At 39.5% G+C, this 27,881-nt stretch overlaps 1 protein-coding gene across 3 annotated transcripts in view; it reads left to right on the top strand.

Annotated features, from left to right (window-relative positions):
* Positions 1-10,473: 10,473 nt before the first annotated feature.
* LOC116272698 (probable phospholipid-transporting ATPase IM) overlaps positions 10,474-27,881 on the top strand; it is a 144,298-nt gene continuing 126,890 nt past the window's right edge. The window contains exons 1-2 of one of the 3 annotated variants that reach the window (XM_031661463.1): positions 10,474-11,973; positions 15,380-15,442. The gene's annotated coding sequence lies outside the window, so the exon portion shown is untranslated. Of the gene's footprint in view, positions 11,974-12,026; positions 13,863-15,379; positions 15,443-27,881 lie in introns of those variants that run through there. The other 2 variants (XM_031661461.1, XM_031661462.1) reach the window with 2 other exon arrangements.

The following is a 27,881-nucleotide window of genomic DNA, read 5'->3' as shown; positions in this document are numbered from 1 at the left end:
CTGGAGTGTTAAAAGACCCTAAGTGTCTGGCTGCTCCTTGGGTCTTGGAGATTCTGAGATAACAAGAACCATGGAACTCTGAAATTGATCCAGATTGGGTTCATTGTTCTACTCCTCCTTTCTTGTAAATAAATGCCCTGATTGTTGGAAGGACTTCTTATGATGTCAATCTATAAAAAAGCAGAGGCCAAAAGTCTTTACTGGATACCTATTATGTGCAAAGAAGATACTATACTCCCCTGATAGCAAGGGATACATTATTTTAGGGAATGTGTCTCTTGCTGATGCCAACAGCCTATTCCAGGATCCAGTTTTGACTGTGGAGCATTAATCACTTAGAAATGAATTGTTAGAATGACTTTTACAACTAGAGCTGCCAATTGTCTGGCTTGGTGTTAGGCCGTCTCGGTCATCCAGTTCTGGAATATATGGTTCAGATAGTGTTTGAAAGGGCAAGTTAAATGTAAATCACTTAATTTTGGTGAGTGGGCTTGCATAACAACAAGCCCTCTAGGATTTATTGTTCTTGCTTGTGTCTGAGTGTCTGCACTGTAAGGGATATTCAGGAGAACCCTTGAGGAAAGTCCAGATCCCTGTTAGGAGCTGGTTCCCAGAGGTGGCTTTTAGCACCCATAAATTTGGGTATTTTTTTTTTCTTTTAAAAATCTTACCAGCTTAATTGTAATGTAGTGGTGGATTTATATGACTCTTAAGTTTAATTACTGAAATTTTATTAGTAGAGTAGAAAAATCCTCTGCTCCTAAATGTGGGTCTCTTATTTGTGGCTTAACTTCTAACTTTTTGTTTGCATTCTCTTATTCTCTTTTTGTTCTTTTCATGAGTTAGTTGAGTAATAACTAAAACTGAACTGTGAGTCTTTTCATAGAGGTTGGAAAATCCCACATAGGAAATGGCACCACCAGCAATGGTCAGTCGTTTATGTTGGCCAATGTAAAGAAACCTCCTTTGTTTCATAGAAGGTTAAGTAATTGGTGGGGAAATTGGGGTGGGGGAGGAGTTGAGTTACCTTGTCTTGGTGAACTTCAGCCCGATACACAGTGGAAAGTGCCAGATAATAAATGAAACTACAAGAGGTTAGAAAACTATACTTTCTTTTTAGATATTAAAGGCCATGAGGTCGTATGTTACTTCAAAGATTTGTTGGATCTGTTTCCGAATGGGAGGGAAATTGGTTTCAGTCACTCAAGAGAAGGGGGCATGGTGGGCCAGGAACATTATTAGTGTACTGTACTCCTGTCACCTGCTGAGGTAAGCAGGTTCTGAATAGCTCCTCTGGGGTGCAGGAAGAAAATACTAAAACTTTGAATTGTCCTTATTGATCTCATCCCTTTAAAATGTCTGTTTATGCTGTTTTATGGCGTATGGAAAGGATATGCTTGGGGAATACTATCCTTGAGAGAGGAGGAGAAGGCAGGTAGTTGGATCAGAATGCAAATAACTGGAGATGTGGAGTAGCTCAGAATTCAGAGGTCTCATAACTGCCCAATGGGTTCTCATTGCCTGCTGCCTAGACAGAGCCAATTTATTAAGACAGGGGAATTGCAACAGAGAAAGAGTTTAATTTACACAGAGGCAGCTGTATGGGAGACAGGAGTTTTATTATTACTCAGAGCAGTCTCCCTGAAAATTTGGGGATTGGGGTTTTTAAGGATAATTTTGTGGGTAGGGGGTCAGAAAGCGGGGAATGCTGGTCGGAAGAGTTGAAGATGAAATCACAGGAGGTTGAACTGGGTTTTCCTTGCTGTCTTCTGTTCCTGGTTAATTCTGTAAACCATTCAGGAGCAATATGGGGAGGTTCAGAATCTCGCAGCCTCTGGCTGCATGACTCTTAAGCCGTTATTTCTAATCTTGTAGCTAATTTGTTAGTCCTACAAAGGCAGACTGGTCCCTAGGTAAGAAGGGGGTTTGTTTGGGGAAGGGCTGTTACCATCTTTGTTGCAAAGTTAAACTATAAACTAAATTTTTCCCAAAGTTAGTTCAGCCTGTGCCCAGGAATGACAAGGACATCTTGGAGGTTAGAAGCAAGATGGAGTCAGTTAGGTTAGATGTCTTTCACTGTCATAATTTTCTCACTGTTATAATTTTTGCAAAGGTGGTTTCAGTCTCCTATCTGTTCTGATAAAGAAAATGTGGTCCTCATTGGATTCTGGAGAGATAGTAGTTTCTTGTTACTGTGGAACCTTGGTAGGAAAAGGCTCCTGTTTCTGTGAAAACCTGAGGGCCCAGTGTGAGGATGTTCCAGGAGAGTGGAGTTGACAGTGCGCAGGGGATTAGCTTGCTCTGGTGATAAAGACATGATTAAAATCTATTTGATTTCAGTACTTAACTGGCAAATCTGATGCAACTTCTGGAAAATTCCTAGATGGCTTTAGGCATATTTAAAAGAAGCCATATTCTTCCTTTTAAAAATAGATATGCACCAAAATATTTTATTTTCATCTAATCCCACTTTAACGACCAGAACCCCCTTAAAAGCAATTCCAAACTAAAAAATGTAAAACCATTTCCTATGGGCATTTGTTCTTTGGTATCATCAGGGTTAATGTTTGCATCCTCTGTGCTGAAATTAAGGATGTTGGGAAAGAAGTGTCATTGCTTTGCCTACTAAATGTCTCTTGAGTATGCTTAGCTTTCATCCATAAGAGAGCCGAACTTCCCTTGTGATGATTAAAAAAAAAAAGACAAAAACTCACTGCTGATTCTTTCATCTCTGCAAAAGCAGGTGGGAACTGCAAAGAGATTTGCTTATCTTGCTCAGTCAAGGGCTGGTAAAAGTTTGGTAAGCAGACCTGGTAGCTGGTGTCCCCTTCCACAGTTCATTTTCATCCTTCTGAATTCTTGATTCCCATAGAAGAAGCCATCCTCAGAAGCCAGCCTCTTGGGATTTTCCTTTTGTTTCTCCAAGATTAACCAGTTCTGTCCTGTCAGCAGGAGCAGGCAACTAGGGAAGGAGAGGCTCTTCAGGGCTTTCAGCATTTTTCCAAGGAGTGCTTTTCTCCCTCAATTCCTCACTGGTAGTGAAGCTGCTTTCTTGTAACGTCTTCCTCTTCTTCTGATGAGATGCTGATTCTGATTGCCATCTAGCAGCTTCCGGTGGTGGTAAGTGGTCAAGAGTGTTTTTCCGGGACTTGATCTCAGGTTTTCAAGAATACCCCCTAGAGACCCAGTCTGTGTTCTGTATCATCGCTCGAGCTTTCAGAGTAGCCTTGCTTTTCCCCTTGACATGGTCATGTTTGATCTTCCTGCACTGCTGGGAAATCTTCCTTTTGGGGGAGAGGATTAGGTCTCGGTTGAGGTGAGTAGATGGGTAGCATTCAATGGTTAGTGAGATGAAGTGGAAATTTAGCTGTGGGCTGGTTGGAACGATCTGTTTCTTTTCTCCAGATCCCTATTTTTTTTTGCTGTTTTCATCTTGGTGACTAAGATTTCACAATATTCTTTATTATTCTCCTTTTGTGAAAAAATAAATTTGGGGGAGTTAGTTGGAAATGGGAGATAGGACATTTTCTTTTTTGTTGTTTGAAATTTCTATTTTTTTTTCTGTTAGCATGCCTATTAAATGATCAATGACAGCAGCATAAATGTGCATTTCTTCTTGGTTTGTAGGTCTTGTTCACTTCCTTTGGTGGTAGTTGGTTTTATTTTTTTCATGGAGTTTGTATCCAGTGCACCTATTCAATATATTGTTTATGGTCAATTTATGCTTTAGACATGAACAGTTTGCACTGAGCTAGCCCTCTGCGGTTTGAGGGTTATGTTTTCAGTGCTAAAATTTGTCTGAACAGAAAAAGGTATCCTTCTAGTTGTTTTGTTTATAGGCAAGAGAGTGTCTCGGGTCCCTGGTTAACAATTAGCTGTTTTGAAGAAAAGAAAACTGGTGAAAAACATTAATTGGAAGCTGAAGGCTTGTTAGAAAGGAAATGAGGAAATAGAGGTGTTCTTGTGGGATTACCAACACCTGTGCCCATGAAGCATTTTCCCCGCCCCCCCCCCCCCCCCTTTTACTCAGCTGTTGCTCCATGCTGGCCTTTACTGCAAAATGTAATCTCAGAGTGATTTCAGTTTTGATTTTTTAAAATTTATTTTTTATTTTTTATGTGATATGTAATAACTGCACATATTTATGGGGTACATGTGATATTTTGGTATATGCATACGATGTGCAATGATCAAATCAGGGCAATTAGCATATATATCACCTCAAACACTTATCATTTCTTTGTGTTGGGAACATTTCAAATCTGCTAGCTATTTTGAGGTGCAATAAATTAGCATTATCTATTGTCATCCTACTGTGTTATCAAATACTAGAATCTGTTCCTTCTATCTAACTATATGTTTGTACCCATTAACTAGCCTGTCTTCATCCCCTTCTTCCTCTTCCCCTTCCTAGCCTCTGGTAACCACCATTCTCCCTCTCTACCTTCATGAGATCAACTTTTTTAGCTCCCACATATGACAGAGGATATGTGATATTTGTCTTTCTGTGCCTGGCTTATTTTGCTTAACATAATATCTTCCAGTTCCATCCACGTTGCTGCAAATGATAGAGTTTTATTCTTTTTCATGGCTGAATAATGTTCCATTGAATATAAATACCACATTTAAAAATTTTATTCCTCAAGAATAAACATAATTGCTTCCATATCTTGGCTATTGTGAATAGTGCTGCAATAAACAAGGGAGTGCAGGTATCTCTTCAATGTACTTATTTTATTTCTTTTGGATATATTCCCAGTAGTGGGATTGCTGAATCATATGGTGGATCTATTTTCACTTTTTTTGAGAAACCACAGAGTGATTTATTTTAACCTATATTGTGCCTGTATATTGTCTCTGCAGAAGTCTTTAAAAATAAGGGAACAAATGATTTTTTTGTATCCCTGGAGGATTTTTTTGTGGGTGGGAGAATTTTATTTTGTTCATATGTGGCATATTGAATATTTTCATTTAGTGGGAAAAAAGTTAACTCACCATCTAAAAGTAAATTGGAAATTGTAGCTCTCATTGAAATTAAACTTAATGTATGTTTGGCTGGATGCAGTGACTCATGCCTGTAATCCCAGCACTTTGGGAGGCTGAGGCGAGCGGATTACTTGAGGTCAGGAGTTTGAGACTACCCTGGCCAACATGGTGAAACCCCGTCTCTACAAAATACAAAAATTTGCCAGGCTTGGTGGCGCATGCCTGTAATCCCAACTACTCAGGAGGCTGAGGCAGGAGAATTGTCTGAACCGTGTGGTGGAGGTTGCAGTGAGCTGAGATCAGGCCACTGCACTCCAGCCTGGATGACAGAGCGAGACTCTGTTTCTAAAAAAATATATAAAATAAAAAAATAAATAAAAAACAAAACTTAATGTGTGTAATCTAGATTCTTGTATAGCATGAGTAGGAATTAGAAACAAGTATTTATTTTTAGAATTTCTCATGAAAAGATATTAAAAAATGGTAACCCCCTAGCAACATTATATATTTCAAATATAATAAAAATTCTTGTTAAATATTACATATTGATTGTTATGTTTTTGGAAACATGTTCCTTCCTTACTTTAAAGCTACCTTGCTTTTCTTTCTCCTTTTATTTACTCAACTGAAATTTGAGTACCTACCCAGTGCCAGGCACTGTGCTAGATGCCTGGGGGAAGAGGTCACAGAGGGAGGGCCACAGCATTTCATTTCAATGGATCCTTCTCTGACCTTTCTTTTGCAGTTGAGCGCCCTCTAGAGCTCTGTCCTTGTTCCTCATCCTGTCTTTTCCTCACCTCTTGTTCTTTCTGGGTGAGGTCATTCATTCCCCTTGACTTCGCTCCTTCCTTATATGTTGATGATTCCAAGTCTACAAATCTGTTTTTTTGTCTTTTGTGCTGTGAAGATGTTTTCAATGATCAAGAGGCCTACATTTTCAAACTAAATTCATTATTTTTTCATCCCAATTCCTTCTTCTGCCCCTTCACCTTCTCCTCCTTTTCCCTTTACTGCTGTATTTATCGTCATAGTGGCACCTCTATTCCCTCAGAGTCCCAAGGCAAAAACCTGGAAGTCACCCCAGATTCCTCCTTGTTCTGCATCCAAACACACAGACCGTTTATTTTATTTTGAAAAGACGGGATCTCACTATGTTGCCTAGGCTGGTCTCTAACTCCTGGGCTCAAGCAATCCATCTCCTCGGCCTTCCAGCTGGGATTACAGGCATGAGCCACCATGTCTGGCCCATACAGATCATTTATCATTTATAAACTGCATATTTAACTATGGAAACATTTCTAGAATTCAGCCCCATTTGCCAGTTGTCATTGCTCCCCCATCTCCTTTTCTGCCAGCCCATACTGTGAGATTAACCTTCCTAAAATCTCTGACAGCCTGGACTGGCACAGAAAGACAAAAAGGAACAAGGATAATGGAAAAGAGGGCTGAATTCTAATTGTGCCATTCTACTTAGATACCTCTTCTGTCTCCCTGCAACCTGCAGGAGCAACCACAGGATCTTGACCATAGCGATGCTCTGTGTCACCTTATCTATAAAATGGGGATAATGATAATTCCTGCTCATAGAGTTTTGGGGAGGACTGAATAAGACAACACACATCAAGTGCTTAGCACAAGGCCAAGTCCCCAGTGAATGGCGGTGATGATGAGGACACTGATGAAGATGATCCTTTCAGAATCCAGCTCTTACCTTCCTTGCCAGCCCCATATCACTGCACATTCTTCCTGTGCCTGTATGCTCTGCTTGCCACGACTATCACTGCTCCCCAAACCTTCCTTCCCTTTCATAACACTTGGCCTTTCCTCATGCTATTCCTTTAACTTGTCCTTACCTTATTTTGTTTAGGAACCTCTTCCTTTCCTTTCAAAAGGACTCAACTCACAATTGCCATCTGTGAGGTCTTCGCTGACTCTGCAAAGTCAGAATGCAGAATGTGACTGCATTCTCTCTGCCTCCATAGTTCTCCATCCCTCCTTCTACCATAGCCCTACATTCATCATCCTTTTTAAAAATATTTATTTATTTATTTATTTTGAGGCAGGGACTTGTGTGTCACCCAGGCTGGAGTGACGTGGCGCAATCACAGCTCACTGCAACCTTGAGCTTCTGGGCTCAAGTGGTCCTCCCACTTTAGCCTCCCAGGCAATGGGACTGGAGGTGTGAGCCACCATGCCCGGCTAATTTTTTGTGTTTTTTGTAAAGACGGGATTTCGCCATGTTTCCCAGACTGCTCTCAAACTCCTGGACTCAAGTGAGGAGACAGGGGGCATCTGCTTACCTTGGACTCCCAAAGTGTTGGGATTACAGGTGTGAGCCGCTGCGCCTGGCCTACACTCACCATTTGAGTGGTCTTTTATGTGTCTGTCTGCTCTCATCTTCCCCAGACTGTGGGCTTTCGAAAGACTGGAAATGAATTTTTGCCTCCCTCGTGCCCAGCCCAGGTTAGATATAGACTAGGCACCTGATAAGTCTTTGATAATTGAATGTCAGTAGAGGGAGGAGATGGTTCTCAAATTTGGTAGGAGGTTTTCTTCACGTGGAGAGTTAAAAAAATACATTTTAAGAAAAATAAAAATAATCATCGCTTTCCCTTATTGACTACTAACTTTGTGGCAGGAGGCGTTGAGCTTTTCTTTATGGGAATGGATTGGTTTAGTTTTCCTAGTGATCCTATGAGTTGCTCTGAGTCCACAGAGGAGAAAACTGGAGCTTAGAAGGGAGGGGAACTTACTTGAGATTCTAGGGTTAACAGGAGCAAACTTGGGCGGCCTAACCCCAGCACTGGCGGAGCAATAGGGAAGTGAGAAGAGGAAGGAAGATGGCCAAAGCAGGGTTGAGAGAAGAGGGACAGGATGAGGACAAGGAGGGGAAAATGAGAAAGAGACCAGCAAGAGCAGGCTAGGAAAGGAAGAGAAGAAAAGAGAAAAGGAAAATAGAATGCATTTCATAAGTGCTTCCATTGTTCCCTGAAGTTTTGATTGAAGTAACTCAGGAAGGGAAAACCAAACATTGTATGTTCTCACTCTTAAGTGGGAGCTAAGCTATGAGGATGCAAAGGCATAAGAATGACACAGTAGACTTTATGGACTCAGGGGGAAAGGGCAGGAAGGGGGTGAGGAATAAAGGACTACAAATTGGGTGCAGTGTATACTACTTGGGTGATGGCTGCACCAAAATCTCACAGATCACCACTAAAGAACTTACTCATGTAACCAAACACTGTTTCCCAATAACCTATGGAAAAAAAAATAATAATAATAATAAAAAAGAGGAAACCAGGAGACCAAGAAGGAAAATGAACAGGGGATACGTGAGAGGAAGAAGGGCAGCTTTGAAATGTTGTGGCTGGGTAACGGCTGCATGACTAGAATATAAAGAGACTCCTGTATGGACATGACAACTCACAACAATTAACCTGCTATTTGTTATACAGGAAATATAACAATAATTTATTGTTGAGGCATGGTAATTGCATATACCTGTAGTTGCAAGCCATTTATAAATTTGGCTTTTTTTTTTTTTTTTGAGATGGAGTTTTGCTCTGTTGCCCAGGCTGGAGTGCGGTGGTACGATCTCAGCTCACTGCAACCTCTGCCTCCTGGGCTCAAGCGATTCTCCTGCCTCAGCCTCCCAAGTAGCTGGGACTACAGGCATGCGCCATCACGCCCAGCTAATGTTTGTATTTTTAGTAGACATGGGGTGTCTCCGTGTTGGTCAGGCTGGTCTTGAACTCCTGATCTCAGGTGATCCACCCGCCTCGGCCTCCCAAAGTGCTGGGATTACAGGTGTGAACCACCGTGCCCGGCCTTATAAATTTGACTTTTACACGCGCCCACACATACACACATACACAGATTTGCTTAATATTTTTTTTTACTTCTACTTTTGTACAGTTCCTACAATCTACAAGCACTGTGGCTGTTGGCAGCTGTCACCGATACCGAATAGAATTATCTCTAGTGCCCACCGTCACACTCACACTCAAAGCTGCACACGTTCAGGGCAGAAACCTGGGCTTGTTCCTTTTCTCTCACTGGTCTTAGCTCTTAGGCTGAGATTTCTCTGCTTCATCTGGATCGCCAGTCTCTGGGGTCTCGTAGCTGAGTTTCAGTTCCCCAATCCTACCTGATCCTCAGGGGGCCAGCACTGGGGCTGCAGGTAGTATTTTGGGTTGGCAGGCAGGGATGCCTGTGGGTGTGACAGCAAGGTCACCCCTACATGGGTCCCAAGGTGGGAGGACTCTCTGAGGCTTTGCTCTTCAGGCTCTGGAAACCTAGGGCCAGAGGGAGGAAAGGGGAAGGGCTGGGCAGCCGGAGGAGAGACGGGCTTGTTCCTTCCTCCTGTCATCCTTGCTTGCCATCCTCAGGCTGGGCTCCTGCTCAAGCCCACACTGGTGCAGCCCTCAAAGGGAGCCTCTTCCTCTCCATGCTTCATTGGGTTAGTCCTCAGAGAGATGTTGGGTTGGGATGGGAAGCAGGGGCCTTATTGAGAATTGTGAAGAAACGTTAGGGAAACGGAAAGGAAACTGGGAGAGAAGGAGATGGAGTAAGAGGAGAAAAAGTAGACTGGGGAGGTGGAAATGAGGTGGAGGGAACACATTTTTATGGAGTGAACTGTTCATATCTGTCTACTTAACCTCACACAGCTTGGAGGAAGGCATTCCCATCTCCACTTTACAGATGTGGAGATTGAGTCTCAGGCAGGGTACGTGACTTGCTCAAAGTAATGCTAGATAGAAAGCCACTGAGCTGGGACTTGAACCTTGCTATTCTAAAAGTCTCTTCTGTGTAGAACTCTGTCTCCAAAGAGGAGAGGAGGCAAGCAGAGCAGAACAGAGAAGGGAGCATAGAAAGCGATCTAGGGTTGGGTACATTGGGTATTGAGTCTGGGCTTGGGCATGTTCCATATTGGGTCCCTTCGTCTTTGGCCTGCTTTGTCCTGAGTCTTCAGAGAACTGGAGAACACCCATACCTAAAGGAAGTAGAAGATCCCCACCCTGGTGGGAACACTTCAGTTCCTCCCTAGGCTCTCAGATAGGAGACAGGCAGGGAGGGGCTCGCCTGGGCAGGTCTCCGGGCCAGCGAGGTGGACTGCCAAGGCTCTGCCTGTGCTTTTTCCTGGCCTCCACTGCTCCTGTCTCTTTCTCAACTGCCCTGGCTCCTTCCTTTTCCCGTTCTTTTCCAATCTCCTCTAATTCCTTTGCTTTTCTGTCACTCTACTTCATGTCTTCAATCTTTCTCTTTCCACTGGCCCTAACCCCTCAGTTTACCACATGCCCCCTAGCTCCTCACTGCAAACACAGCTTCTGTTTAAGTCCCATCATCTGTTCACTCTTATGTCCGTTTATTTATTTATTTGTGTAGAGACAAATAAATAAATAATTATTTATTTGTTCAGGCTGGTCCAGAACTCCTGGATTCAAACAGTCCTCCCACTTCAACCTCCCAAAGTGTTGGGATTACAGGCATAAGCCACCCTGCCCAGCCATTGTCTCCTTTCTTTTATTGCAGAATGTCTTAAAGGAGTTACACTTGCTGTCCTCATTTGTTCCTAATGTTTATGCAGAAACGTTGACAAAGAGACATCAATGGTCTGCCTTTAAGATAACTAATATCAAATGCACACTCTCATTATGTGCCCTGTCCCCACGACCCACCCAGGTTGGCTCTGAAGTTTACAGAGCGTATTTGCCCCAGATTCTGTAATGAGTTAGTGGGAAAAGCAGGAATCCAAGAATAGGGTGTGTGGCCCCAAAGGACAGGCTTCTGACCACCATGTCCTGCTTCCCCATCCCCCCGAACAGCTCTGAGGGCTGTTCTCTTGGATGGCTTTTGGTGAGTTTACTATGGCCAGAGTGGGCCATTTGTCCTGTAGACTGTGGACTGTAATTCAATAGCACACCCAAAACAGATCTTTCTGGGGGCAGATTAATAGTAGCTCAGGAAACTGATGATATAAAATAAGAATGACAATTTATTAATTTAAAATACATACTCTGTCAGGAGAACCAGAATGTTCACTCCAGCATGACAAGTGCATTCTTTCCCTGTGGGCAGGCTTCTGTGGGAAAGCAGATTATTATCAGCAGGTTGCTTGGTGAGCATGGAATCAGAGCAAGGGGAATTAGCTGTAATAACTTGATTGCTGTATGGCCTCAGAGCATTAAAGAGACTCTCCATTTTAATCCTTTGCTTAAAGTGGTGCATCACCTGCACCCAGATGTGCCCATTTTCAGTGTAAGAAGAGACTTCCTTGTGGAAGGCTGATCTCTTCCTCACAGGATGCTTAAGTAGCAGTTCCAGCATGGAGGTCTTGTTATCTTCAATCTCAAGGTGTCTAAAACCAACTCTTTAATTTCCCTGCACAAACTGGCATCTTCTTTTGACTTTGCTATTTCTTGCATTAGAAAATTATTTTCCATGACCAAGATTCAACACCTAAACCTGAAATGTAAAAAAAAAAAATTGTGGAAGTGCGAATTTCAATCTTTAAAACAAATATGCATTGCTTTTAAAAATAAATTAATATATGTAAAGTCCGTAGCTATTATTTGCTACATTCCTCTCTCTACTTTCTCACACTTCCCTTATTAAAAACAACCCTCTAGGATTTGCACATGAAGAAACTACCATTTTAATCCCTGGCATAAGACGAAGCTAAGGGAAAGATAAGACCCATCCAACAGCTTTCGTTTTTCCATTTCCTCTACTTTGAGGCAGTTTTTAAGAGGGAGAACTTATTCTTGTAAATATTGTTTGCTTCAGTACTTGTAAAGGGTTAAATTTCAAAATCCTAAGTTCCTGCTTCTAGAGCTAGACTTGACTTTAGCAAACCTTTTTCTTTCAACTGATTTTGTTTACTCTATTTCCTTAGATCTTTACTGTTCCAAAAGTTCAGCGAAAGATGACTTTTTCTTTACTCCGACAACCTTTAGAGGTGGAGCGAGTATCAGTGGTGGTATTTCGGTGAGTTGATAAATTTGCAAGAATGACAGAACTAAATGTTGCTTCTAGAGTTAAACTAGAATCTGCTACATTACTATGAGTCCTCCGTAAAGTATACCTGATTGTCATTGCTACTAGAAAAAGACTGGATTTGAGGAAACATGGACTTGAATGTCAATTCTTATTTTTTCGATGTTACTTTATGTTTTAGAGAGTGACAACACTTGACTAGGATCATTAATAAGAAACAACTTCTGGAAATCTTAGAGAAATATTGTTTATTTCATGCAATAGTGATTATATAATTCCCATGACAGAATATTTTCTACACAAGGAAAAATGGCTAAAATTGAAAAATAGATTTATTCAGTATGTTCAAAATAAAAGGTTTCAAAGACACTTTGGAAGATGATATTGGAGAAATTAACAATAGCAACATAGCTGTATGTTTTAAAAGTAATTTTAGGAAGAATATGGAAGAATATGACATTGCTTTATGTTTGAATGTCTAGAAACTTTTAAACTGAGAAGTGCTAGCAGGAAGATCTAAAATAAGATAGAGAAGAGGTTACACGGATATTTTCTCCTTAGTTACCTTACATTACACAATTGTATTTAAGTTCATCTTTGTTATCTGTTAGTACCAATCCCACAAACCAATCTAGCAAACCGATAAGGACAAAGAAAGGATAAGCTGCCAAGTGCCTGGTACTTTGATTAGCTTTCTGAGAGATAAATGTCTTCTGTCTGCATTCTCATTGCCACTGTTTGGGTACAGAGTCCCCTCTTTTTTTCATCTTGCTTAAAGAATTGTTCTTCTTTTCCTCTGCTCTGGGGACTCAGCCCATGAACACAGAACATGTTGACTTAGTCCCACTGGCGAATTTTCAAGCCCTAACAAGTTGGCTTGGAACTTGCTGATGAGCCTTTATCCTCTGGGCAAGTGGGGCCACCAGATACAGATGTCATTGTCACAGAATTCATTCACCTGCCCAGTACCATTTTGTATTTGTTTCTATGACTATTCTGCGAAACAAAAACAATTTTGTTTTTTGTTTGAGTATTTTGTGAAACAAAGAAACAACAAAGTCCTTCACCCATGAAAACTCACTTGTGTCTGTGGTATTTTTCACAGGAAGTCTTTACCGCCAAACATCCTTTTTGTGTATCTTCCTTTGTAATTATAGTGCCTCCTCTCCCCAGATTTGCTCATTTTCTCTTCTTTCTTCTGCTCTTCAATTTGCCTGCAACACTCTTCCTATTGCTAACCCAGTTTTGCTCATGCTTTGAGGTTCTTCCCAGGCTGAAGATAAGGGTGTGTAAGAAGATAGGGACCAGAAAAAGGGAGGGAGCAGCCAAAAAAGCTGCAGCCACTCCAGCTTGAGAAGGCAGATCTGAGACATTTTGGGCCTGGGGACTGGGGTCTGGGATCCAGGGAGGGATAGTTACGGAAAGGAAAATGTCTTTTAGCATTTGGAAGCCCTTCCTCCATTTCTTGTGGAAATTAATCTTTCATTCAACAAGTGTTTACTGAGCATTACTATGTGCTAGACAGGCATTAGATGCTGGAGATACAGCTATGGAGCCCTGTCCTAAAGGAGTTTGTGGAATAATAGGAAAATAGCCAATATAATAGAAAAATGTATTCTAGAGTGATTGGGGCTCTCACATGGGCAGTGCCAGGTTCTACGGGAACGCACAGGAAATGCTCCTCCTATCTCTGATTTGGGGAAGTCGGAGAAGGCCTCCTAAAGGAAATGATATATGAGTTGCCATTGGACAGATGAAAAGGAGCTAGTCTGATAAAGGGAGTGGAGACAGATGGCTACAGGCAGAGGGAAGAGCATGTGTGAAGGCTCCCAAATGGAAGGAAGCTGAGTTGTATATTTCTGGAGTGCAGACATGAGGAGGTGCAGAGAAGCATGGGAACAGGGAGGGAGAGTGATGAGGAATCAGGCTGGAAAGATGAGCAGGGACCACGTTGCAGAAGGTCCTAGGAGTCATGTTACAGCTTTTTTCCTGAGGCCAACAAGAGGTGTTGGCAGGGTTTTTAGCAGGAGTGTGACATGATGCCATTCTCCTTTTATAATGATGACTCTGGCTTTGATGTGGACACTGGTCTACAGGTGGCCACGCCTGGAACAAGGGAGGAACATAGCGGGAGAGCAAGCACTGGTCAGCAGGCATGTCCTGGAGATAACCCACTGCTTGGGGCTGGGGTGGGGGAGTAGAGAGGTGGGGCTAGGAGGCATGGTCTTGGGCAGCCTTGCTGGCAGCTGATTGAAGGTGCGGAGGGAGCCACAGGGGAGTTACTGATGGGGTCATATATGATGACCTAGCCTTGCTTTTAGCAACACCTGGCAGCGACACCCCTATCTCCTTGCTTGGATTCATAAGTTTTAGTTACCTGGTCCCTATAAAACACTGGGTCCTGCAAAGTATCAGTGACCCTGTTTGTCAGGCATACCCCAGGGGCCAGAAAAGGAAGAAATGGTCTCAGGCTTTTTAGACTTCTTGGTGATTTGTAGTGGAGAGTGCGTGTTGATGAACTTCCTCTGCAACCTCTTTTCTTGTAACTACTAAGCCATAAGTGTTGTTCTTCCCCTTCTCTGGTCACCATATGACTGACCAACTTCTTCTTTATGTACGTTGGCTGCATCCTGCCACACCACTTTCCTGAGCAGGAAACAAACCAGTCATTTTGTTTTTTCTAACTGAAAGAGCATGCGGTCAGTACCTCTGCCTGCACCGTCATATGTTTGCAAAAGTGCGTTTATTTCCATGGTATTTTGGGTTTTGAATGTTTGAAATCACTTGTTTGCTCCTTCATTTCTCATTCTAAATCTCTAAGAGTTTACAGAATGAAGGAAATTAGACCACATGTAGGGAAAAATGAAATCTAATAATGATATTATTCTGGTTTTAAAAAAATAACTGCCCAGAGAAGACTTACATACATGAGAATAAATTGAGGGAAAGTTTTGGATTGCATTTTGTTTCTCTAGAGCCTGGGCAGTAATTTCCTCTCACACATAGTTCTCGAAGTTCAGTTGTGGTTCTCAGCTATGGCTTGTGAAAGAGTCACCTATGGCACTTAAATAAAAGGCAGATTCTGGAACCTTACCCCTGAGATATTCTGATTCACAGGATTTGAGATCTGTTTCACTCAATTTTAATGCCAAATTGAGTGGCATATTTGTGCTTACCTTGAGTTGTCTCATATGGCCTTTAAAATACAAAGATTATTTTTGTACAGAATTATTCTTATCTGGCTGGACTAAAGCCTGATAAATTCAATCTGTTGTTCCTTCCTGTGTCAGTGACTTCCTAGTTATCTAGATTTGTCTAGGAAGAAAGTTAAAGGAGGTAAATTTATAGTTATTGTGCATTTTTCAGATACTAATATTGCATACTTCTGCTTTCTTAGGTCGGCCACCTGTTGAGACCTGGTGAAAGATCAGGTAGTTCTACAGTAAAAAGAAATCGCTTGGTAAGTTTTGAGTTCTTCCAATGATGCAAAGTGATGTTTTAAAAATATAATTTTAATTTTTTCGTGGAAGTTTAATTTATATACAAAAAGCACACAGGTCTAGGTGTTCAGCTCAATGAACTTTGACGATTATATACACCCATGTAACTACCAAGGGTGTATAAAACAAGATATAGAACATTGATTTCTATCACCCCAGAAAGTTCCCCTGTGCCCCTTTTCATTCATTCTTTCTACACCCATTGTGGCCGTCTTTTGATTTCTGTCAGATCAGTTTTATCTACTTTTGAAATGAATATAAATGAAATCATACAGCATGTGTTCTTTTGTATTGCTGCTTTTGCTCAGCATAAGGTTTTTGACATATACTCACACAGTTGCGTGTATTAATAGTTTGTTCTTCATTTTAAATTTCAAAGCAGTGTTCCATTGTGTGAACACACCAACATTTAAAACAGAGTTCATATAGTTAGAAATAATTTTGGTCATGATTGCAGAAAACACACTTTGGTTTTTTGGTTGAGTAATTTGGTGGATTAATTAAAAGTATTACACTTCAGTTTACTGAATCCAATTTCTTTAATATAGCATCCACACCAGAGAGTGTTGATTTTCTCTTTTGTCTCTAGTTAGTCAGTGACAGGCTACTATGTAATTAGAGTTTACATAGTGCCCTGTCCCTCCTTCCAATACCATCCCTAATAGGTGGTTAACCTACTTCCACAGGTACTTAGAGCATGATGCATTTCATTCCCTTGTTAGATACTTGTTCATTGCAACATTCAGTCTTATAATGAGCTGAATTCTGTCTCAATGTGGTTCCCACCCATAGGCCATTAGTTATGCCCTCTGGAGCAATATATTCATATTCCCAATGGTAATCAGGAGTCTAGAATTATTGTCACCCATTTTTTTCAAGTAAAATGATTTAATCTTAATAGTGTAAAGATAAGATTAACTGGCTTTAACACAAACAGATTTTCAACAGGACCCAGTGTTGCAAAGTTTTGATATGTTCTAACATGATCTAAGATCCAGGTCTCATTCTCTTAAACAGTAATTCATATGTATATGTGTATGTATGTATTAATGCATATATGTAAAAGTAGGTAATTTTTGGAAATAAAAATAAGAAAGCAGAAGTCACCATAATCATGCTGCCTAGAGATAAATTCTTGAGGTTGCTGTGTTGCACAACTTTACAGGGCTCCAATTATAGTGACCTCTATTAATGTATTTGTGTATATTGATCCAAATATATATCCCCAAATAGAATGATCCTGTACGTTATTTTGAAACTTCCTCTTTAAACTTAGAATTATAATCAAAGACACCTTTTATGTCTTTAAACATTTCTCAATAACATTATTCTTATTTACATTTCCCCTAACTTTTAATTTTGAAAATGTTGAATGTTACATAATTGAAAGAATGATACGATGAACACTCATAACTTAATTCTACAATTATTACTATTTTGCCACGTTTGCTTCCTTACTGTCTGTCTCTTTTTCTATACAAACACATTCCCTCATGTGTACACACACACACATGGGGTCTTTTTGTTTTTCAAATTTCAATAGGCTTTTGGGGAACAGGTAGTGTTTGGTTACATGAATAAGTTCTTTAGTGGTGATTTCTGAGATTTGGTGCACCCATCACCTGAGCAGCATACACTGTTCCCAATTTGTAGTCTTTTTTCCCTCACTCCCCCTCCCACCCTTTCCCCCAAGTCCCCAAAATCCATTGTATCATTCTTATGCCTTTGCATCCTCATAGCTTAGCTCCCACTTATGGGTGAGAACATACAATGTTTGGTTTTCCATTCCTGAGTTACTTCACTTAGAATAATGGTCTCCAATTCCATCCAGGTTGCTGCAAATGCCATTATTTCGTTCCTTCTTATGGCTGAGTAGTATTCCATGGTGTATGTATGTGTGTGTGTGTGTGTGTGTGTGTGTGTGTGTGTGTATGCCACATTTTCTTTATCTGCTTGTTGATTGATGGGCATTTGGGCTGCTTCCATATTTTTTGCGATTGTGAATTGTGCTGCTATAAACATGCGTGTGCAAGTATCTTTTTTGTATAATGACTTCTCTTCCTCTGGGTAGATACCCAGGAGTGGGATTGCTGGGTCAAATGGTAGATTTACTTTTAGTTCTTTAAGGAGCCTTCACATTGTTTTCCATAATGGTTGCACTAGATTACATTCCTACCAACAGTGTAAAAGTATTTCCTTTTTACCACATCTGCATCAACATTTATTCTTTTTTGATTATGGCCATCCTTGCAGGAGTGAGGTGGTACTGCACTGTGGTTTTGATTTGCGTTTCCCTGATCATTAGTGATGTTGAGCATTTTTTCCTATGTGTGTTGACCATTTGTATATCCTCTTTTGAGAATTGTCTATTCATGTCCTTAGCCCACTTTTTGATGGGATCCACTTGTTTTTTTTCTTGCTGATTTGTTTGAGTTCATTGCAGATTCTGGATATTAGTCTTTTGTTGGATGTATAGATTGTGAAGATTTTTCTCCTACATGTGGGTTGTCTGTTTGCTGATTATTTCTTTTGCTGTGCAGAAGCTTTTTAGTTTAATTAAGTAACATCTATTTATGTTCGTTTTTGTTGCATTTGCTTTTGGGTTCTTGGTCATGAAGTCTTTGCCTAAGCCAATGTCTAGAAGGGTTTTTCTGATGTTATCTTCTAGAATTTTTATAGTTTCAGGTCTTAGATTCAAGTCTTTGATCCATCTTGAGTTGATTTTTGTATAAGGTGAGAGATGAGAATCCAGTTTCATTCTTCCACATGTGGCTTGCCAGTTATCCCAGCACCATTTGTTAAATTGGGTATCCTTTCCCCTCTTGATGATTTTGTTTGATTTGTCAAAGATCCATTGACTATAAATATTTAGCTTTATTTCTGGGTTCTTTATTCTGTTGCATTGGTCTACATGCCTGTTTTTATACCAGTATTACGCTGTTTTGGTGACTAGGGCCTTATAGTATAGTTTGAAGTCGGGTAATGTAATGCCTCTATATTTGTTCTTTTTGCTTAGTCTTGCTTTGGCTTTGTGGGCTCTTTTTGGTTCCACATGAATTTTAGGATTGTTTTTTCTAGTTCTGTGAAAAATGATGGTGGTATTTTGTTGGGAATTTCATTGAATTTGTAGATTGCTTTTGGCAGTAGAGTCATTTTCACAATATTGATTCTACCCATCCATGACCATGTGTTTCCATTTGTTTGTGTCATCTATGATTTCTTTCAGCAGTGTTTTATAGTCTCCCTTGTAGAGGTCTTTCACCTCCTTGGTTAAGTATATTCCTAAATATCTTTTTTATGGCTATGATTAAGGGGTTTGAGTTCTTCATTTGATTCTCAGCTTGGTTGCTGTTGGTGTATAGCAGGGCTACTGATTTGTGTATATTAATTTTGTATCCTGAAACTGCTGAATTCATTTACCATTTCCAGGAGCTTTTTGGAAGAGTCTTTAGGGTTTTCTAGGTGTATGATCATGTCATCAGCAAACAGCAACAGTTTGGCTTCCTCTTTACTGATTTGGATGCCCTTTATTTCTTTCTCTTGTCTGATTGCTCTGGCTAGGACTTCCAATACTGTGTTGAATAGAAGTGGTGAAAATGGGCATCCTTGTCTTGTTCCAGTTCTCCAGGGGAATGCTTTCAACTTTTCCCTATTCAGTATAATGTTGGCTGTGGGTTTGTCCATAGATGGCTTTTATTAACTTAAGGTGTGCCCCTTCTATGCTGATTTTGCTGGGGGTTTTAATCATAAAAGATGCTGGATTTTGTCAAATAACTTTTTCTGCATCTATTGAGATTATCATGTGATTTTTGTTTTTAATTCTGTTTATGTGGTATATCACATTTATTGACTTGTGTATATTAAACCATCCCTGGATCCCTGGTATGAAACTCACTTGATCATGGTGGACAATCTTTTTGATATGTTGTTGGATTTGGTTAGCTGGTATTTTGTTGATGAGTTTTGCATCTATGTTCATAAAGGATATAGTTCTGTAGTTTTTTGTTATGTCCATCCCTGGTTTTGGTATTAGGGTGATACTGGCTTCATAGAATGATTTAGGGAGGATTCTGTCTTTGTCCGTCTAGTGGAATAGTGTCAAAAGGATTGGTACCAATTCTTTGAATGTCTGATAGAATTTATTTGTGAATCCATGTGATCCTGGACTTTTTTGTTGTTGGCAACTTTTAAATTACCATTTCAATCTCAGTGCTTGTTATTGGTCTGTTCAGAGTTTCTATTTGTTCCTGGTTGTGTATTTCCAGGAATTTATCCATATCCTCTAGGTTTTCTAGTTTATGGGCGTAAAGGTGTTCATAGTGGCCTTGAATGATCTTTTGTGTTTCTGTGGTATTGGTTGTAATATCTCCTGTTTCATTTCTAATTGAGCTTACTTGGATCTTCTCTCTTCTTTTCTTGGTTAATCTCACTAATGGTCTATCAGTTTTATTTATCTTTTCAAAGAATCAGCTTTTTGTTTCATTTGTCTTTTGTGTGTGTGTGTGTGTTTTTTTGTTTCAAATTCATTTAGTGTGCTCTGATCTTGGTTATTTCTTTTCTTCTGCTGGGCTTGAGTTTGGTTTGTTCTTGTTTCTGCAGTTTCTTGAGATGTGACCTTAGATTGTCTATTTGTGCTCTTTCAGACTTTTTCATGTAGGCATTTAATGCTATGAAGTTTCCTCTTAGCACCACCTTTGCTGTATCCCAGAGATTTTGTTAGGTTGTATCACTATTATTGTTCAGTTTGAAGAATTTTTAAATTTCCATCTTGATTTCATTGTTGATCCAATGATCATTCAGGAGCAGGTTATTTAATTTCCACTTATTTGCATGGTTTTAAGAGTTCCTTTTGGAGTTGATTTCCAGTTTTATTCCACTGTGGTTTAAGAGAGTACTTACTATAATTTCAGTTTTCTTGAAATTGTTGAGATTTGTTTTGTGGACTTTCATATGGTCTGTCTTGGAGAATGTTCCATGTGCTGATGAATAGAATGTATATTCTGCATTTATTGGGTAGAATGTTCTGTAAATATCTGTTAAGTCCATGTGTTTTAGGATATAGTTTAAGTTCATTGTTTCCTTGTTGACTTTCTGTCTTGATGACCCGTCTAGTGCTGTTAGTGGAATATTGAAGTCTCCCATTATTATTGGGTTACTGTCTATCTTGTTTCTTAGGTCTAGTAGTAATTGTTTTATAAATTTGGGAGCTCCAGTGTTAGGTGCATATATATTTAACATTGTGATAATTTCCTGTTGGACTAGTCCTTTTATCATATAATTTCCCTCTTTGTCTTTTTTAACTGTTATTGCTTTAAGGTTTGTTTTGTCTGTTATGAGAATAGCTACTCCTGCTTGCTTTTGTTGTCTATGTGCATAGAAAATCTTTTTCCACCCCATTTCCTTAAGTTTATCTGAGTCTTTACGACACACAGGTTGCTGTTGTTTTTGTCAAATGTTGTAGACATCATGACACTTACCCCAAATACTTCAGCACACATCCCCTAAGAACATGGACTTTCTCCTGCATACCCACATTATCATCACCATATCCGAGAAATGTAACATTGATAAATAGCATATATTCCATTTTTTACTTTCCTCAATGGTCCCCAATACATCTCATCTCTTGGAATTGGTTTTAATTTTTGGTACAGTATCCAATCAATGTTCATAAACTGAATTTGGCTAATTCCTTTATTTTCTTTTTATTATTTTTTAAATTATACTTTAAGTTCTAGGGTACATGTGCACAACATGCATGTTTGTTACATATGTATACATGTGCCATGTTGGTGTGCTGCACCCATTAACTCATCATTTACATTAGGTACATCTCCTAATGCTATCTCTCCCCCTTCCCCCCTCCTCACAATATAATTTTTCATTATTTTCAATTTTGGGAAAGTCTAGTCTAACCATTTTATTGAATATTCTAGCATGGTTTAATTTCTTCTAAAGTAATTTGGGTTAAACATTTTTGGCACAAATAGTATGTACGTAATATTTGTTTTTTAATGAACAATTCATTAATTAGTTAATTGACAGTGTTTTGATGAGGAATGAAACTTGTTAATCCTTCTGACACAGAACTTCATTTTATAGACAAATAGTAATTGCTACGTAATCAGTCTAAGTTTTGGCTGTGTAACTGTGTCTGCATTCGCTTCCTGATGGTGACTGGCAGAGAAAGCTGAGGCCAGTCACTTCTTCTTGGACTTATTACAATGACCCATGACCTGCAAGACTGACATGTGATGAAATGATCACCATCATTTGTATCATCATGAGTGGGACTGACACATCTTTAGATGACATTGGTTTCTGTAGATATGGCAATAGTCTGGAGAGCTTTTTATTTTAACCTAAAACATGCATTCATTTATTTAGTCACTCCACAAACATTTTTGAGTCCTTATAATTTGCGAGGTAGCACCAACCTTGACTTCAAATGGCTTTTTACATTTCAATAAAATATATGTATTCTCACACAATTTTTAAGTTTATGGTATCAAGGATAACTTAAAAATAGTTTATTAAGCATCACTGTAAGTGGTATATTTGCCTACAGTGGTATCTTTGCCAGAGGGACACAGACTGAGATCTTCTAATCAGCCTGGAGTTGTCAGAGGGAAAAATCATGCAGAGATGATATTTTATCTCAGTGAGAAAGTTCATGTCTGCAGCCTTTAATAAAGGTGCACTTACATTTGTATGCTCTTTCACAACATCATTGGGACGCGTAGGACCTTGATGATGTGTTTGAAAATATGACAAGCCAGCCACGGGTCTTGTGGTGAAATAACAACTTTCTCCCAGATATGCTTTATTCTTTATTATCTCCATATTCAGATGTCTTGCATTCTTTAAGATGTAAAAAGTTCCAGCCCCTTGACTCAAATGTTTAAGATATTATGATTACAGTCTATTTTCTGTTTGTTTTTTGAAATTCACTCTTTCCTTATGGCTTGTATGAGATGTCTAAAGACAAATTGTTTTAAAATGTACATGTGACGTGGTGCAGTGGCTCACACCTGTAATCTCAGCACTTTGGGAGGCTGAGGTGGGATGATCGCATGAGGTCAGGAGTTTTAGACTACAGTGGCAACACAGTGAGACCCCTGTCTCTACCAAAAATTTAAAAATTAACCAGGCACGGTGGCACGTGCCTGTAGTTCCAGCTCTTTGGGGGACTGAGGTGGGAGGATCACATAGGCCCAGGAGACTGAGGCTTCAGTGAGCTCTGATCGTGCCACTGCACTCCTGCCTAAGTGACAGACTGGGACCCAGTTTCTAAAAAAAAAAAAGAAAAATTAGAAAAGAAAAAAAAATTGTACACGTGCTTTTCCACAAAGCAGTCAGGAAGGATGTTGTTTATGGGTGAAATACCTAATTCAGATCTCATTAGTTTAGAAATATGGGAAGCAAAAGAAGTACATAATTAGAGGCCTTCTTTAAACCAGCTAAGCTGTTCTTTATTCCAAAATGTGGGGGTTGTGGAGCCAGACACATTACTGCCTTAGTATGTTTATGGGGTGTAGAGTAGGATGAATCAGACCAGGGCCGTGTATGTCTTCTGTGGGCCCAGGCACTTTTGCCTTTGTGGGTCCCTTCCTCCATAAAAACATATTAAAAATTATGTTTGATGAATATGTCAGTATAAAGACAAATATCATCCAGGCTAGATTCATTATTATGCATCCATTACTATTATATTCATTTTTCCTCTGGTTTTAAAATAAAGGAAAATTGAGACAGTTTTGTGGGCTCTTGAAAATATCATGGGCCCTAGCACTCTGCCTACTATGCCTCCTGGATAAGTCAGCCCTGAATCAGATACACATATTGGGCTGAAGTAGCCTTCCAGAGAGCAACTCTGTATATCTTGGGGAGAAAAAAGACAGTTTCTTATGCTTATTTTTGTGAACCTACATATAGAAAGTAGTTAAATATGCTTTTAGTGGCAGTAGTGCTTTCAAGTTATTATTGCCACTACAAGTTTAAAAACCATGTGGTAGCCAGGGCTTGGTGGCTCATGCCTGATATTCTAGTGCTCTGGGAGGCTGAGGTGGGAGGATCACTTGAGGCCAGGAGTTGGAGGCCAGCCTGGGCCACATAGCAACACCCTGTCTCTACAAAAAAATTAAAAATTAGCTGGGCATGGTGGCATGGTTCTGTACTACTCGGGAGACTGAGGTAGGAGAATAGCTTGAGCCCAGGAGGTCGAGGTTGCAGTGAGCTATGATTGTGCTATTGTACTACAGCCTGTGTGACAGAGCGAGACCCTATCTAAAAAAAAAAAAAAAAAAAAAAAAAAACACCTGACAATACAGAACTGTATGGTACTCATATATTTTCATGACACAACCAAAATCTTAAATTTTTTCTTGCCAACTTGTACATACTATTTGAGTTTAGGTGACTGTGACATAACAGATCAATAGCATAAGAATTTACTGGGTTTGGCCAGAGTGGGTATTATGGGTTTACAAGGCTCTGTTAATTTTCTGTAATTGTCCTTTGTGAACGCAGTTGTTGCATGACAGAAACAACATGAGTCAGAAGTGATGGGAGTGAACCTGGTTCTACTTACCAGGCATTGGTATTCCAATCCTCTGAGCCTCAATTTTCACATTTGTAAAATTGGGACTAATGTTTACCTCTGAAGGTTACTGTGAATGTGAACATAAAATGAAAGATTATATGTGAAGTAACTCATAAATTATAAAAGCACTATGTAAATGTTAGACAGTACTGAATTCATAGATATATGATACAGTTCATTGATTTCCATGTTTTTCTCCTGAAGACTCCTAATTTCTAAGTTTTACTAAAACGGTTTTGTCCAGTTTTATGGCTGACATGAGCATTATATATACAGGTGGGTTTCCTATTTACTGAGGTCACTTGTATGGGACTCTGATTTCCAAGAGGACACCCTGGAAGCCTCTTCTGTACCCTCTGGGACTCTTTCAAAAGGGTTGTTTACTTACGGTGACTCTCTAGAGGCCTGCCAGTGTGGTGCAAATGACAGTGGTCAATTGCTTTGGTTGAAGTTTATATACCTGCTTCTCAGGCATTTACAACGACTTCTCTTACAATAAATGTTGCATTATCACGTCTGTTTAACAAACCAACAGGCTGTAATAGGACCTAGAGGTCATGAAGGTTCACTGCTAACAGCATTTTGGAATGTATTATTTTTGGTCTGCAGTTGGGGAATAAAGTGTGTATTTTTTTTTTTTGTATACTTAGATTACATAATACCATAAACATTGCTTTGAGCATATATTATTTATCAGGTAATGTACTTTTCCTTTGATAGAGGGTGATAAAAAAGATGAATAAGACATGGAACCTACCCTTATAGGTACCTTATCAATGCATATAAAAGTATTTTTATTTGTATTAATTTATATGTTTAAAGAGTGTTATTTCTCATTGGGTTTATCTCTTATGGAACAATAAATCCAAAAGCTGTTTTCTCAAGTAGATTTTCAGTTACATTTGTGAAGGAATTAGTTTTTGTTTGAACTTGCATTTCCTCTACCATAATAATTTATTTTGAATTGCATCATGTTTTTAAAAGTCATCTGTTTTCTTAGTTTGATTAAATGAGGCTGTTGAAATGAAGTACCTCATGGTGCTGGTCAGTGAGTGACATACATAAGAGAGCGCTGGCTTCACAAAAGCCCTCTCATAACTTTGAGGTTCTATTTCCTAATGAGTTCTCTTCTATGTTTTAATAACTTTTTGGTGTCCAGAGAGAAAGGGCATGGGAAATTATCTTTGGTTCCACTAGAGATGAGAGAGAAACACCTAATCTCTTCCATTTCAGTATACAAAAATTCTGTGCAAAAACATGATTGAAATTGTTGTAGAGACTGAATTCTTGCTGGTTGTTATAAATATTGCAGGGCATAAGCCTTCCATTTGTAGGTTCATTAGCTTTTACAGTTGGGAGCGATGGGAGGTAGTATTGCAGTCCTTAGTCCTAGGTATGGTCTAGAATTTATCCTGTATTTAAGTCACTTTGGAATAGAAGTTTTTTTTCTCAGACAGGATACACTATATATTTTTAAATCTTGCCCCATAATTATAGTGCAGAGATATAAATAGAAGTACAGATAAGAGATGTCTTCTGCCTTTCAAACACTTCCCAAGTTTATGTACTGCTCTAACTTTATTCACATAGAACAGTCTGTTTTATTACTCAGGATATGGGCTAGGTTAGGATGCTGTAACAAACCACCCCTGTCACAGAGGACTTCCTAAAGAGAAGCCCCAGGGACTGTTCCTCCCCACCACCTTTCCCTCACCTCTCTGTGGAATTGGGGGAGAGTGGCTATTCTCTCCACGAAAAATCTTTTTTTCTTGGGTTTCATGACCTTCATGCAGATTCTTCTTGCTTCTCAGGCTGCTCTGCCTCTGTCTCCTTCATTGCACCCTCGTGGTGGAATTTCCCCTGGTTCAGTCTTCTGTATTTTTCTCTCTGTTCATTTTGTTCCTCAGAGAACTCCTTCTCTATCTTGGCTTCTGTTCATCTCTATGGAGATGACTCTTAAAACTATGGTATTTATTGTGAAATCTTTCCTAAACATTATATGTTAATTCCAACTGTTGCAGATTTTGATTTAATAGTTTTATCAATATAGCTTTAGATTGCATAGAATGAGAAAACCTGGAAATTAGAAGAATCTTCAAAGTCAGTTTATCCAGCTTTATTTCTACTTTGATAATCTGTTTCTAGAGTGCTGATGAGTATTTTCCATGAATATTGCTCTGCCAAGTAGCTCAGACATCTAATTTGGGAGCTGTCTAATTCTTTTTCTTTTTCTTTTTTTTTTTTTTTTCAGAAACAGGGTCTCACTCTGTCACCCAGGCTGGAGTGCAGTGGTGATCATAGCTCACTACAGCCTCAAACTCCTGGGCTCAAATGATCCTCCCACTTCAGCCTCCCAAGTAGCTAGGTCTACAAGTGTGCCACCATGCTTGGCTAGTTTTTAAATTTTTTTGTAAAGACAGGGTCTCACTATGTTATTCAGGTTTGTCTTGAAGGCCTGGCCTTGAGTAATCTTTCAGCCTGGGTCTCCTAAAGTGTTAGGATTACAGGCGTGAGCTACTGTGCTCAACCTCATTCTCTGTTTTGACAGTAAATTCAACCATATGTTAACAGAATTTCAGATCCTTGTAAAGTTTACTTTCTGTTCTGAATTTTGGAATAACACAGAGTATTTGTTCTTCCATCTACCTTAAAAATAATCGAATATTTGAAGATCTCATTTTTCCACATGCTCTCTTTCTTTTGCTAATATTCTTTCTCTCTTTCAGTCTCTGATTTTTTGGGTAGACACCTGCAAGTTTTCTCTAATATATGATGATATGGTTCATAGTTTTTAGACTCTCAGTATCTCACCTATAATATGAACTTCACCAGGGAAGGGCTGCTGTCTTTCTCATTTTTGACCCTACAACATGTAGTATGGTGTGTGTCACTTTGTTCTAGAACCTGGACATCTATTGAGTAGATGTTTGAATGAACACATCATGGTCACAAAACTTTTTGATGCTCTTGGCTTCTCCAGTGGCTTCTGCACTGCCTACAACTGGGTTCGATTGAACCCAGTTCTCAAGATGCAGTCTGACTTAACTTGGAATGGAGTGGTACAAGATTCTGCTGATCCGGAATTTGGTTTCTGCTAAGATTGTATTAATAGCTTTTGGGAATTTGTACTTATGGCTCACTGAGCTCTCAGTGAAGGCAGAAAAACCATGAAAGGGTCTTGAGTCAGGTGTTAGGTTTCTGTATTTATTAAGTTGATGTAGCGTCACTGAATTAGTCAGGATTCTCTAGTAAAACAGAATGTATGTGTGTGTATGTATGTGTGTATATATATATACACATACACAAATATAGACAAATATATGTGTATCTATAAGTCTATGTATGTGTCCAAATATATACATATATGGATATATGTATGTATTTATACATATTCATATATATTGTATATATAAATACTGTATGGATTTGCCTCATATGATTATTGATGCTGAAAAGTCCTGATTTGCAATTGGCAAACTGGAGACCCAGGAGAGCCAGTGGCATGATTTCAGTCCAAATACCAGCAGGCTTGAGACCCAGGAAGAGCCAATGTTGTAGTTTGAGTCTGAAGGCAAGAAAAAACTGATGTCCCAACTCAAAGGCAAGAGGAGTTCCTTCTACTCAGCTTTTTGTTCTAATCAGCCCTTGAGCTGATTGGATGAATCCCACACACATTAGGGATGGTGATCTGCTTTCTGCTGCCTACTGATTAAAATGTTGATCTCATCCAGAAAGACCCTCACAGACACACCAGAACTATGCTTGACTTAATATCTGAGCACCCTGTGGCCAAGTCA

The sequence above is a fragment of the Papio anubis genome, unplaced genomic scaffold, assembly GCF_008728515.1.
Source record: "Papio anubis isolate 15944 unplaced genomic scaffold, Panubis1.0 scaffold164, whole genome shotgun sequence".
In the NCBI taxonomy this organism is placed as follows: Eukaryota; Metazoa; Chordata; class Mammalia; order Primates; family Cercopithecidae; genus Papio; species Papio anubis.
The sequence above is the reverse complement of the archived record's forward strand: the minus strand, read 5'-3'. Positions and strand labels throughout refer to the sequence as shown.